Source organism: Trachurus japonicus, chromosome 19, assembly GCF_045865225.1.
Source record: "Trachurus japonicus isolate A0001 chromosome 19, Traja_1.0".
Lineage (NCBI taxonomy): Eukaryota > Metazoa > Chordata > Actinopteri > Carangiformes > Carangidae > Trachurus > Trachurus japonicus.
In genome coordinates, this window is record NC_140925.1 from 5,879,745 (window position 1) to 5,893,918 (window position 14,174).

Below are 14,174 nucleotides of genomic sequence, written 5' to 3' on the forward strand. Positions count from 1 at the left end.
GAAAGCATCGAGGATACTGATGTCAACATATGGCAAAGTGAATAAGCCTTTTTACATATACTGTATATATTATACAGTATATAAGGTATATGAATTCAATGCCATCACATCTCTTTAATAGTGAACTTCGATTTAAAATGCATCACGCAGACAGGGTTTAAAGATGAAGATGGCTTGAGCTATGATTTCAAAGATTCCCCCCCTCCCACTGTGCAGAAACTGAGTGAATGCATGCTGTTGACTGCAGACCCCAAACAGCCGCTCAGATATTTCTGTCTGACTGATCTCGCATATGACATTTACATTTTGCGAGTTTTTAAACAGCAGAAGTGGGAGAGAGCTTGTGGTGGAGAATAAAGGTTTATTTTAAGCGCAAGTGCCACTACGGCGTACGAATAAAGGATTCCTGCGTATTCTCTGAACAACTCATCGATGTGTGTATAGATACGATGGCCTGTGTGAGCGTATAAAACACCTTGATGTAGGAAGTTGCTGCTTGATCGGTCTTTACTATCGAAACAAAAGCAGATCTTCCACTTTCATTGAGCCTGATGAGAGGAAATGACACATTGAGAAGCATCACAGAGTTAGCGCTGCGTTTGATCCCCTCAGCTTCTGCCACCTCGTTGTGTGCGTGCATGTGTGTGTGCGTGATTTACGGGGGTTTGCATCTGGTACAGAGTGCAAATGTTATCTGTTTCCGTTGCTGTGACAACTCTGAAGGATACCAATTACAGAGGGGTACCAATTATCAGATTCCCCACTGCCTTTCAGATTGCAGGAATACATTACAGACCTGCAGGGGAGATTTCAGGACAGATTCGGAACAGACGGGAGGGACCGCATTTCCCATCATGCTCGTGTGACTCAGCTAACACTACAGTGATGCAGCTGAAAATGTGTCTATTAATTATTCTACATCCAGACCCCTAAAGATACTCTATACTGTAGTGTTAGGTAACAACGACTGGAAACAGAATGATCACAATATGGTTAAATAACAGGTCTACCTCATCATATACACATTAAAGGCTTATTGATTACTGCAGTCGTTCCTCCTGTCCATAATGAGTTTGAGTCCCATTAAACTACAAAATCCATACAGTGATTCTAATGAGGCTTCAGCCAAATCAGATGAGTGTCTGCTCAGTATGAAATTCTTTCCTCCTGTTTTCTTTCTTCATATGTCCTTAAAGCAGTGTTTTTCAACCTTGGGGTCGGGACCCCACGTGGGGTCGCCTGGAATTCAAATGGGGTCGCCTGAAATGTCTAGTAATTGATTTTAAAAAAATTACTGATAAAAATGTTCTTTTAAAGGGATAGTTCACCCAAAATTCAAATTTCACTCATTATCTACTCACCCCCGTGTCTACTAAGGGCTGGGAGAATTTTCAGAGTCCTCCGCGCCTTCTCGGAGTTACGGGGGGCGGGTCCGCACAGCAGTATTTGTCCATATACTGGTTGTGAATGGTGCTCACTTTTCTTACCTTTTCTTACCTCCATGCTGCTCGTCTGTAATGTCCCTCTTGTATTGAAGCCCCGACATGAGAAATTGTTCTGAAAAAAATTAAATAAGTCTATATTTTAAACTTGTTTGTAGTGGAAGCTCCCAGTGTCTCAGTTCCCGGCGGAATAATTTCTCATGTCGGAGCTTCAATACAAGAGGGACATTACAGACAAGCACTATGGAGGTATTTGGATGTATTTTTTGGTGTGTCTTTGTGGACGAAGAAAAGTGAGCACCATTCACAATCATTATATGGACAAATACTGCTGTGCGGACCCCCCCTGTAACTCAGAGAAGGCACTTTTCCCAGCCCTTAGTTGACATGAGAGTGAGTAGATAATGAGTGAAATTTGAATTTTGGTTGAACTATCCCTTTAACTAATTATTATTCTTTTTAAAATTATGATTAAAAACACCACACACAATCTTAAACAACTGTATTCTATACTTTCACTTTCTCAAATATAAATTGAGTTCAAATAAAATGCAGCATATCTGAGCTGAAGCATGATTGACGGCCACGATCACATGACTGACTGATTGTCAAAATGGGGTCACGAGCCAAAAAAGGTTGGGAACCACTGAGTTAAAGTTACACGTGGACGACATCAACACCAATAAAAGGACGCATGCATGAAAATATGTCAATCCATCCTAAAGCTGTTGAGATATTTCACTCTGAAGCACCAAAGTCAGAGGAATACGTCATCTGGAAACCATGAACTTCTTTTACAAGACGTGTGCCAATCCATCCAGTTATTAGCTGCACATTTCAGTCTGAATCAAAGAGATGAGCCAATCCTCTGTCATTGGTGGCAAAACATCTAACTAAGATTCAAGGTCGAATATCAAAAAAATAAAAACGTCACAGATCCGTCCAACTCCAACCTCCGGTGTCTAATTAAGCGTATTAATTATACACCCTATCTTTACTTTTGGCTCTAAACGTCACTCCACTTCCTGTCCTGTACTGGCTGCACAGTCGTCCTCCAAGTGCTGGTTATTCCTACAGAGGGACCGGACTTTGAAGCAGCCGGAGAACGTTTGGATGAACACGTGAACGAGTGAAAGGCTGCACAGATGGATAACAGCCCCGTCTATACGAACCCACTCCCAGCACAGGCTGCACACAAACATAGATGTAGCATCTGGGACCTTTGAGGCTTTCATGTGGGTTTATGGTTCAGAGCCATTACTGAAGCCACGCAATCCAAATGTGGTCAAAGGGGGGAAACTCTGCCACAGCTCGATGTGTGTGCGCAGTGTTTTCTGCAGAGTGTCACAGTCCTGTCATGTCTTGATTTGCTCCCACTTGTCATTTTCTTGTCACAGCTTGCAGACACAGACTTGGATAGGTGCTGCAGAAGCCACAATTATTAAATGAATGAATATTGTACAATCCTGTAAAACAAAACAGCAAATATTCTGTATCAGTTTTGTTCTTTAGCCAGTACTGTGTGTATGAATGTAAATAGGCTATACTTTAAAAAATCTCAGTGTTTCTGAGCCTCTGGCAGGAGAAGCGTAAATAAACTGCTGCTTATTGCCGAGGTTATAAATAAATTAAATGAGTACACTCACACATATAGATTCACACATAAAAAGCTTGAAAGCTTAATGCTGTTACTCGTCATGTCCACTTTTAGTTCCTATAAAATAATTTAAACTGCTTCAGTTTGTACATAGTACAAAGGCAAACTTGGCATTCGCAGCTTTAACCCTAACCCTCATGTTTTCATTGTATCTCCAGGGCTGGACTTGACACTATGAATGTTGTTGAGGATTTACTTCCATTTGGAGGCTTCAGGGTTTATGATTGGATTAAAACAGTTGAAACACAGTCCGTGTGTGTGTGTGTGTGTGTGTGTGTGTGTTGGACTGGATCAACCCCGTGGATTTCCTCCAGCTCTCATTCTGTAGTAGCGCTGCAGTGCCCAGGACTTTGCCCATTAGCGCACGCCGTCAAGGAATTAATTCCTGCATCTTAGATTATATTTCATTAGTTCATGTGCATCCCATAATGCACACGGCTGCACACGTAATGGACCGACATGCATGGCTGTTTTTAATCCATTATTCAATCTCTAATCAGCCTGATGAGTAAATGTAAAGATAAGATTCACTAATGTGTCCTCATGTTATTTTAAAATGGTAGATATTGAAATTGTGATGATTCCCAACACCCACTGGAGAACAAGTGTGGCTTTTTGTGCCATTTATTTTAGTTTAGCCAGGATTTTTTTTTTAGCTCATCTGGCTCTGTTCTTAAAATGGGAAAAAATAACTTCAATATCAATGACTTCAGCTGCTGTACGGATGTCACACTGAGGAGATAAATGCTTCCCAAAATAAATGTGCAGTAATAAATTGTCTAATTGGAAGGCTGTCCTTCTGATGATTGCTGTTGTTGATGATCCAGCCACTGGAGCTATCTGTTGATTGATCTTGATTTTAATTGAGGTTTTGGCAAAACAAAATTGTAAATCCTTTCAAGTTCTGTGCAGAATTGCACATTATTACATTCAAATTACTGGGGTATGCTGGAGCCAGGTCCAATGTTTTTAATTAGGTAGAATGAAGTCCAGTTCAGTTTTAACATAGGGGGAATTCTTAGTACACGCCAACTTTAGAAATCTAAAAGTGAAGAACAAACAGTCCTGCTGCAAAACAGAATATTCTAATCAATTTAGTGTATTGATTGTTCCTTAAGCTGCCAAAACACACTGATGAAGTGACACCTCCAAGTTAAATAGTCGAGGTAATAACCTCATCTCTACAAAACTTGTTTCTTCCCAAGCACACAAGCATACGAGCCAAGTCCTGAATTGTCTTTGGGAGTGCTGTGTCGAAGTGTGCCTCTCAATCAGGCTGCACAATATTACAGCTATAGCTCAACAGTGAGTGTTTTTTTTTTTCCAGAACCGATGCCAAGATATTTTCCTCTATTTGATATTCTGTATCAATCTGATCTTGAATTACATGATTTAGTGCAATTTCCTGAGCAGAGGCTCAATAAATGAATACATTCATGAACCCATGACTGACAGGACAAAAAGGTTTAAGTAAGTGGTGTGAAGTGGTCATTAGTAAATTTAGTCCATTCACCCTCATTTCCTGCTCCTCTGTTCTTGTTTTCTTGAACCTTTCAGTGATTATGTGCTGTTTTGTTGTTGAACAAGAAAACAACGCACAATCAATCAGCAGGAATCAGCACATTTAATGGCAGGCTGCACCTGTGACATTTGCCAACAGATCCTCCCACTGAGAGCCTGAGTGGTCTAAACCTTTCTCTGAATATAAACATGACAGCATCTGCCATCTGAACGGAATCTCTCAAGGAGTTTTTATGAGCATAGGTTGAAATGTAACACTTTCCAATTAGCCCATACGTTTTTCAGCATGACTCACCCTGTGTCCAAACGCAAACAAGTGAGAGTTAATCTAACAAATGGCTGTCGCCGCCCGATACCGGAGAGGCTCTGCTCTGAATAATGGATCGCTCCATCTGCAGCTCGTCCTCCGCCTTAATGGCACCGCATGCCTAACCTTAGCTGCTGATGAACTTCTCTGTTGACTGAAGTTAACATGTTGCTCTCTGGTTTACACAGGCAACAACACGTTAAAGGTTACACAGCAATGCATTATTAATCGACTGAGTGAGAACTAGCTGTGATTTAGTTGCCTTTGTTCTTCTCACAGTAGTTTAGAGGGACCCTCTGTTTAACCAGCTGCTACGGCAACCTGACCCTGGATATGCTGAAGACAATGGATGGATGAATAGATGAATGGATGGATGGATAATAGTTTAGTAATGACTTACTTTGATGAAGCATTGTAAACTCAGGCGACAGGTCATTTACTGCAGATGGTCTTTATCTATTTCCTACATCTTCAGACTCTTCACTGCTAATATGTCTACACAGTATATTCTGTGAGGGTTTTGTTAACTGTTTTTTTTTTATCATTGTAAATCATTTAATGTTTAATTTAACCCTTTTATATCCTCTCTTTATTCTTCTGCAGTAAATTGTATACCTTACCATTTTATATTGCTCTGTAAAGCACTTTGAATGGCCTTGTTTTGCATTGGATGATTTTTTTTTCTTGCAATGTATAATAACATGATTGTTAATCTAAAATGAAATCATAAAGGTTTCATCCTTGAGGGGTTTTTTTCCAATCAAACTACCTTTTTCAATGTTGGGGTTTAAAATAGCTACACAATAAACACAGAGTTAAAAATGGCATGTGAAGGAATATTTTTCATTAGATACTTGTTAGATAAAACATATTTAGTAAAACCTGTTAACAGCAATTAATCAGACAGTCACATGTCTTACCAGGCTGCCCTGAGCTACAGACTTCAGTCGAGTCAAGTTGCCAAGTTTTGATTAACAGATGGTTTGAAGTTGTACGTATGGGTGTCAATACACAATCTGGCAACTTGGATAAAATTAGACAAACATAAGATGTTCGGCTGCATGTATTTGTTAAATTACAGGAGTTTTTCAGGTAAAACAACAACATATGTAAGTATACTCTGGGGAAAACAGGAGAGTCTGCATGTATAGTTACTGCTATAGCTAATGCATATCCAAAGTAAAAGCAAGAGAAATCAGCTTTAATTGTGAAGCAGTTAGAGAAACACATGCTGTATAGTGGTTTAATGTGAGATGTTTCAGACCTGCAGCTCCTCAGCAGGTTAAAACGTCACTGCACCCTATTGTCTGAAACCCGCAGCTGCATGAAATCAGACTGTCTGCTATTATTTTTGATCGGCCTATTCAGCAGCAACATGAGTTCGGTTGACTGCTCTGCAAAACAGTGGCACCACCGAGGTTTTATTTCTGACAAAGTAGCTGCTCAACAACCAGACACCACAGGGGCTAACGAGTCAACCAGGAAGGAAATCTTTAAAAAACATAGCATTTTAAAAACGATAAAGGGAAATTATGTTTGTCACAGAGAATATCTCACGAGGGGCACTGCAACGAGGCGACACACTGGGCCGGTAAAAGCAGGTAAATACAGCTGATATCAGACTGGCGCCGTACAATTTCCCCTTTTTAAAATCATTTAATATTCAAGGCAGCGTTTCATTTCACAGCAGTGATTTCAGACCTGTTGTTTTTTTTACCTTCTGAACAAACAAAAGCTAATAGCATAGAGTGAAATAACATCACCCCCACTGTCTGTATACTCCATGTAAACACGCAGCTGAAACTACTTCTTCAATCGTCTTGGGACGGGAAGCGTCAAGCTGAATGTACATCAACCTGAAACTGTCATGAAAGACACTGTTGGCTTGTTTTTGTGTTTATCATTGTATTTGTGTGTTTAGGTGTGATTATCACACTCCCCACTGGTGCCATCTAGACTGTTGCCTTGTTTTTTATATGTGAAAAGTTTCAGAAATACCTTGACCAACAGGAAATAATAACCTTCTCCAGAGAGGTTTATTAAATAGTCAATGTGGATTCATGACAAGACTGAAGAGTCATTAGAAATCATGACCCAGTAGAAATTTCCTTCTTTCATCGCCTACATATTTTCAAAGGCTGCTTTTCTTTTATCGTCCTCTCCCACATCCTCTTATCACTGTTTTCTAAGTCACCTCACACATCCCATGTGTCTGAGGAACACATGCATCTTACAGCATCATTCAGTTGTACAATATTACTGTTTGTCGTCGCTGCTATTCTTTTCAGAGAAGTGTTTGTTTTCAGCAGCCCCGTGGGATTTTCATCTCGCTGATAAAATCAGTTATTATTTCTGTGCTTTTTCTTTTTTCTTTTATCATCGTTGGATTTTGTTCGTTCATTTTTTTTTTCTTCTCACTTTACACAACAGACCGAATTGACTGAGGCCAAACGATTTAACCTCCACCAACTCTCCAAACTCACCTGGAAGCTCCAGGCTGTTTTTTCCTCACTCTGTGAAACTCAGTCTAAATTCAATTCTCATTTCATTTCTCTTCTGTCATTGCTTTGTTTTCAATTCTTTGTTAATTACAGGAATCCAACTTGCTAATAAAAACATGTTTCTAACCAGGTAGCCTATTGTACTGTATACTGCAACTATGGCAGCACTGATCTCTACCATCATGCCCTGTAGGTAACCAGCAATTTACCTAACTTTTGATTAAGAGGCAAAAGCACCATACTGTGATCCCAGCATCCTTCATGGCACCAACGCTTCTCTTATAAATGCTCTGCTCACTTTACCGGAGAGAGCAGTCGAGTTTCAATCAAACTGCTGTGAGGAAATGACCCTTTACTCCGACTGAGGCTCCCATTATTGAAGTGGGAGATGTACGCACTGTTTTCCATAGCAACCTGTGGGTTATGAAAAGATTAAAAGCTTCTCAGCTGGTTTCACTGACTGCGTCATTATTTTTGGGGGGCCCTCAACTGCCATTTGAAAATGTCAATCACAGGCATATTTATCGAGGGTCAATCCACACAGTTTGTGCAAAACTTTATTGTTTCTGTGTTTTTGGGAGGTTGAAAACGGTATTTTTTGGAAACAGGTCTCAAAGTGAATAAATCTTAAAAAGCCACCCCAGCGTTTCCGTGTAGGCAACCAAAAACGCATCTTTTGTGAAACAATGATGTCATAGCCCTGCTTCTCTTACCTGTAACTTGAACTACACCAATAGACGTAATGTAACAACAACAACGGCGGACTACAATGTCAGTTCCCTTGGATACTGAGCCTGAAGCTCCACATCATCCGTGTTTACGGAAAAAAATTTGAGAAACAAGAAGACAGAGATCGTTTTGGGAAAGCTCCATTTCCATGTGGACAAGGCCAAAGAGGAGAGGATCGGGAGGAAGTGACGTCATCTTGTCATGACTGTTCGAATCGTAGCTGGTGACACCAACAAGGTCGAAGAAGGTCTGACCAAAATAAGATGACGACTTATTTGATGAAGGCCCTTCGTTGTCTACACGAAAAGACGTCTGCCACATTTAAAGGAGTCTTCAAACATATCCTGCAGGACAGATATTGTTATGGGACAGAATTAACCTTAAAGTTTGCGAACAAGTCCTCTGAACCTTCTTGACAAGACTGACGAGTCGCCTCCATTCATGCCGTTGAAAGATTGAACGACGCTGCTTGTGTTTCACCTGTTTGGTGTCTTGTTCTTCATAGTAACACCTGAGTGTCACTCTCTCTGCCGGAGCTCACGCTGCCTTTCATCGCCACATGATTCAGATCTCAATTTAGCCGCCAACATCTCATCTCTGGAACACATCCATCAACTCATTTCCCAAACTTCTCAGCTGGCCAAACTTGCCTCATCCCTTTGTGCCACGCTCCCTAAGGAAGCTGATTCATGTTCATCATCGCAGCGGGATATTTGCATTTCAGTCCTATTTTTCATCACATCTATTTATCCTCCTCAAAGAAGAGGCACTTTGATGTCCTTCAAATCTCATTACGGCTGGGGCTCGGCACCGGCAAATACTGATTTCCCCTGGTTTTGCATTAGCGGGGGAAGAAATGAGAGAGACAAAAATCCCTGTGGAGCAAAATCCAAATGGATATGGACAGTCATGAGGGGAACTCTTTGAAACGCACAGCACCAGACGTCTCGTTCCATCATGGCGACACAACTTGTTTACAGGTGATTAGCAACACCCAGTGTGATATGGAGATGTATGACTTACCTGAAATCAGTGACACGACTCAAGACGGACAGACTGAGGCGTACTTGTTTTCCAGACACACAAACTATTTGTACACTGCACTTGAACTTCAAAGCGGATATAATCCATCAGACAGCAGCAGTCTGAGGGCAGAGTACCATCGTCTTAGTCTATCAAGCTGCAGCCAAGTGAGTCGGAAAGTGTTCTAGTACAGTAGTTCAGCAGCTGAGAACTGTTTTCCTTCCTGTTTTCATAGATATTTAACATAAAGCAAACATTTTAATGAGCATTATAGATGTTTTATAATAGTCTCAAATACACTTTTTCCTTGTGCTAGTCTGCTGGTGCCAACGGGGAGTGTGTTACCCTGCTGTGGTTTAAATCAGATGCTCATTGATGACTTATCTAAATTACTGTGGTAGCGGTTTCCCTGTATGAGGTCCACACCAGCTGGTGACAGATTGTAGATATAGAGCATGAACGATTAAAAAGAGCATATTACTTCCATTTAAATAGAGTCAATGAATTACAGCAGCAAGGCTTAGAATTATAAACACTAAACCAAATGTGATTACATCCGGTTTTGGATCACAATCAACTCAGCGTGTGTCAAATGGAGAAATGATTGCAGAGATGCGCTCTCTTCCCAACATGTGATCCGCCGTCCACATGAAAATATACGTTAATATATGTTCAAACATGGACACAGCTGCCAAAAACATGGACCAACCACAGGGTTTAGTGTCTCACATGAGGGGGGCATCCACTCAGTGTGGACGACAGAGCTTTAATTCAGGCCAAGTGTGGAGAAGTGGAGATTTGGAGATGCTGGACTGAAGATTTGAAAATTCAGGGAGAACAAACAACACAATCAGGGTTGATGGGAGACAACTGGTTCATTATCATGTCTAATACAAACATGCAGCTGAGCTCTAATGGCTGCAAGACAATTACTGATCATCTTAAACACCTTCTCTGCCTGTGCCCTCTGACCCTTCCCACTAACAATCACTAAGATCAAGGGTGTGTGTGGCCCTGCTGTTAACCTGTGTCATCAATGGTCCAATCACTGGCGGTCAGCTGCGAGTGTGTGTTCACAACTGGTTTTAAAATGCATGTGTCTTCATTGGCCACTTGTGATTGGATTTCAGTTCCCTGCATTAAATTCAAATAAAGAGGTGTGTGTTGCTGTATAGAGTCAATCTACTGTCAGTGTGTATCCCTAAGTATTATCTGTATGTATTATTTTCGGTTCATATTAAAACTTTCCTTCAATGTGGCTCTGATGTATTTGTGTTCACACTGCAGAGGGAAGGTGGACACCTCCTAATGTGTCTTCTGTTTCTTAACACCTGTATTTAGAGACTGGATCACCTGAGACAGGTGTTAATTAGGACCCAAACAATTAATGAGCTGCTTTGAGCCTTTCTCACTCACACAGGTATCAGCACCAACTTTTTTGTGCCTTCAAACTCTGCAGGTGAACTGTAAACTGTCTGGTTTAATGCAAAAATGATGTCACTGCATTATTTGATCCGTTAGAGAAAAATAATGTCAGTGTTCATTCTGTTTGTGGTTTTATCTCATTTGTGTGTCATTATTCAGCAAAGCCTTTTCACCTTCTAGTTAATTTTATTCATCTTATTTACATTCCAAGAGTTTACTTCAGTGCTACACTGAGGACACAATGAACAATAAAAGTTAATCATTGTAAAACAGTAATATGTTGAACCTCCAATACAGATAAGTCGCATGTGTTTGGAGCATATTTGTCGGATCAATGCAAAATATGTGTCTATTTGTAAACATGAGGATTATTAGTATCCGTATTGACCCATAAATCCCATATCAGTCGGGCCCCAATGTTAATACCAGGCCTGTGTGTGTGTGTGGCACCTAAAGCTGAATACTCTGCTGTGGACCAGTAGTTTCTGACTGACAGGACGATTTGCACGGAGGTTTTTAAGGAAGCAGCATCAACACATGTACCAAGGTCACATGGCCGTGGGCTTACATTGAGACGACAGATCCATACGCAGGCAACAGAGGGTGAATACAGAGGGGAGATAAGACGGAGCGAAAGGGGGAAAGAGAAAGATGTGCAGCAACGACTAAACAAAGTGGAAGGAGGCTTATGGGGAAATAATGTGGAACAAAGCAATGAAAAGACTTGTAGCTGGGGATCGGCTAAAAGCACGGAGAGAGAAGGTCTTCTACAAGTTTCAAAAGGAATGCTTTATTTCACAACGCTCTTGGCATTGACACTGCACACAAGTCTGCGTCTGTGCATTGAGTTGATATTCCTAAACAGTAATGAGTTTTGCTTTTGTTGCACGATAAAGAGAGGGCCCTAGGGTGAAGGATAAAAATATTAAGGCTTCTCATTTTCCTTCAGTGTGCGCTCCTGCTTCACAGAGCCAATTAAAAAGAGGCAGAAATTGTAGAGACCTTGAAAGAGTCACTCAATTATTAAGGGCTTTTAGTCTTCATTTGTGCATCATGTGGAAATAAACAATGCAATAATGCATGCGCATGCAGCGTTCCTTTAGGTGGACTGTTTAATACCATTATTCACAGCAGCTTTCTAACGTCCAATGGTGCGTGTTTTCCAAAGAGTCTACGAGGAGTTTTGTATGAATAACGATTATATTCATATTTTCTACAGTGTTTAACATCTCTGTGGGGAGATGAGTGTATTCATGGTGTCTTGGTGTATTGGCAGTTAGGCTGGAGATATGCAGGCAGTAAAGACTGGGGGAGTGAGGGAAGAGAAGGAGATGCTGGAACTTCATGCTAAACGGATCATTTGTTTACAATAATTTGAAAAATGGTCATAAATGTGGGCCCATGTGTATAGAGATCAAACAACTGGATGATATGAATGTAAATATGAAACTCAACGCACAATCTGTCTACTTGTTTTATCTGTTCACTAACAGAAACGTAAAAGTAGCAGCTACAGATTCATGGTCTCCACAGGACGAATCCTAGTAAATGACTGGTTGATTTTCATTGTTTGCAGTGAAGCATTTTAAAACTATTTGTTGAATGAATTACTTTTTCTATAGCCCCAATTGTGTGATACTTGTCAGTAGTTTTGTAATGAAATTTAACATTTAGTTAGAATTGAAAGTGTGATGTGTTATGAAATTGAAACCTGTGGTTTTCAAATTCTAGGTAATGTGGTTGGTTGGATTCATTTGAAAGTCGGGCTTAAACACTTCCTGTTTTTAAATACAGTTAATAAAGAGGCCTCAAGTTGGAAATAAACTCTGGTTTGGCTTTTTCTCTTAACGTTAAAACAGGTAGATCTTGACTTTCACTCAGGTCGAGCTTGGGTATCTTCGGCTAAGAAACGTCATGAGCTCTGAAGCAGGTGAACATGTCAAATGTTAAATCTGATAAACATAAGCATGTTAGCATGGCTGTTTGCACTGAGAGCTAATAACAAGGCCGTAGCACATGAATTTCAACAGGACATTGTCGTCCCATTTCAAAGCCAAGGTCCAAAACCATTTACTGTATATTAGCATAGTCTTGATGTGACAGCACTGAGTGTGAAATCGCGCGCTTTGCTGAAAATAAACACAGAGTTGACGCGTTGCCTCTCACATATACGTGAAGAAGTTTACACTATCCCTTCACGCATATTTCAGTTTGCAGCTCTCACGTGTATCGCCACATATCTGTTGTTGAAGGAACAGATTTTTAAACAGAAGTGCGACAGCATTACAACCTGAAGTCTACGACACCTCTCCTGACAGCCACGCTGAGCACACTTTGTTAGCCCGTGTTGGAAGTGGCAGAACAAAAGGGAAAGTCTGTAGGAACATGGTCCTGTAAGCTTTTAGCGAGCGGCTGCAGTCATTCATGTGTTGACACAGAGCCGGTAATGGAACCATAATTGAAAAGTAGACGAGAATTGCAGCTCTGGACATGATATTTCAGTCTGCACGTCTATAATCAAGATCCCAGGCTGACAGGGAAACCGACGCCTTGATTGAACAGCAGGAATAAACATTTCAAAGCCCGGTGGAGAAACCGGCAGCGGTGTTTGCACTGTTTGTCTTCGCTACTGTAATGCTTGCTGCATTGTTTGCTCCCGACCATTTAGTGATGCAGTCATGTGAAGCTATGCATACAAATAACAACTGTAATAGCTAGTCCATCATTTATCCTCGCCCAAGTGAGGCACAAGTCAGAATACACAAACACCAAACACACAGAGTGCACCGGTCTCTGGAGCCTCCGTCACTCGATAACACCTTCACACCTCTGCAAGATGTAAACATGCTGCCATTCATCTGAGGAGCAGGTGTAAAGTCAGGCCTGGCTGCTGGTGTTACAGTAAACACTTCAGAATAATAGCATAGGGACTTTTTTTTTTCTTTATTTAAAGTAATAATGCTGCTGAGAAGTTTGTTTGAAGAAGTTTCACACCAAAGAATCACTCCCCACAACAGGGGAGTAACTCACACCATAAGTGGGAAGATACACGTTTAAAGATTTGTACAAGTGAAGGAGCAGTTTTCTGCTTCTGAACTGACGAATGAGTTTGACACCGACAGTGACAGCCGGGTTATTTTGATTTGCTGTCTCCGTGTTGACACCTACATGTTTTCCCCTCTGTTGATCATGACAGCTTGTGCTTTGACATTTAATTCACTACAAAAGGAAATGATGGTAGAGGAACAGTCAAGTGTTTAGGACCAAAAATAAATATTCTCATATTTAATGTGAAAAATGCATGTCTTTTTAAAATTCCACCACTTCTATCTGAAGTCTCTTTGAAGATTTTAATCACAGGATCAAGGATCCAACGCTTCCTATGGCGCCGTGTGCTGCACATTGAAGCCTGCTGTAATCACACACTCTGTAGGCTGTGCAGTCTGAAGGGGAGGGGGGGGCATCCAGAGTGATTGTCAGCGCCTGTGGGCAGTACGCTTACGTATCCATGGCGACAGAGATCACGGCAAACAGAGGAGTAAATCATCACAAACACTACAGATCCTGTT